Source organism: Triticum aestivum, unplaced genomic scaffold (genome assembly GCF_018294505.1).
Source record: "Triticum aestivum cultivar Chinese Spring unplaced genomic scaffold, IWGSC CS RefSeq v2.1 scaffold155289, whole genome shotgun sequence".
NCBI classification, from domain to species: Eukaryota; Viridiplantae; Streptophyta; class Magnoliopsida; order Poales; family Poaceae; genus Triticum; species Triticum aestivum.
In genome coordinates, this window is record NW_025228287.1 from 6,562 (window position 1) to 7,249 (window position 688).

The following is a 688-nucleotide window of genomic DNA, read 5'->3' on the forward strand; positions in this document are numbered from 1 at the left end:
AAACTAGATATTCAAAAGGGGGGGGGGGGCACATGTCATAGTCAACAATTTTAACTAGTGGTTTAATTCAACAGGGGGGTTAATTAAGTGGTGGGGGACCCACCTGATAGTGTCCAATTAGGTTTATTAACTATGCAGTTTTAATTAAACCAAAGTAATTACGGGTGGGGGCGGTTGTCAGTGGCACGAGCCGGCCACCACGCCGTGCATGTGTGCTTGCACACGGCAAGGGGTGAGACCGTGGCCGGAGCTAGCAGGTCAGGGGAGGTGCGACCAGTGCTGGGGAGGGGTAGCCGCGGAGGAGGGCGTCGCGCAGCACATCAAGAATGGCTTGGGGCGCGCATGGGTGGTCGCGAGCGCGGGCGCGGGCAGGCGGTCGTGCGCGGCGCGCGAGCGGGGCTGCGGCCGGAGCGCAACCCGCGATGAGGGCGAGGCGCGCTTGGGCGCGGAGTGGGGTGCAGTGACGTCCGGGGACAAGGAAGAGAGGAAAAGGGGTCCTCACCCCCGTTGAAGGCGTACGGGGCGGCGAGGCTCGACGATGACCGTTGATGGAGAGGCGGGATGGGGTCAAGGAGGCGGTCCAGCGGGGTTTGACGATGGTGCGAGGCGGCGGCGACCTCGACGGCGTCGAGCAGGCGTTTGGCCATGAGCGAGAGGGGACAGGACAACAAGGAGGACGTCGAGGAGG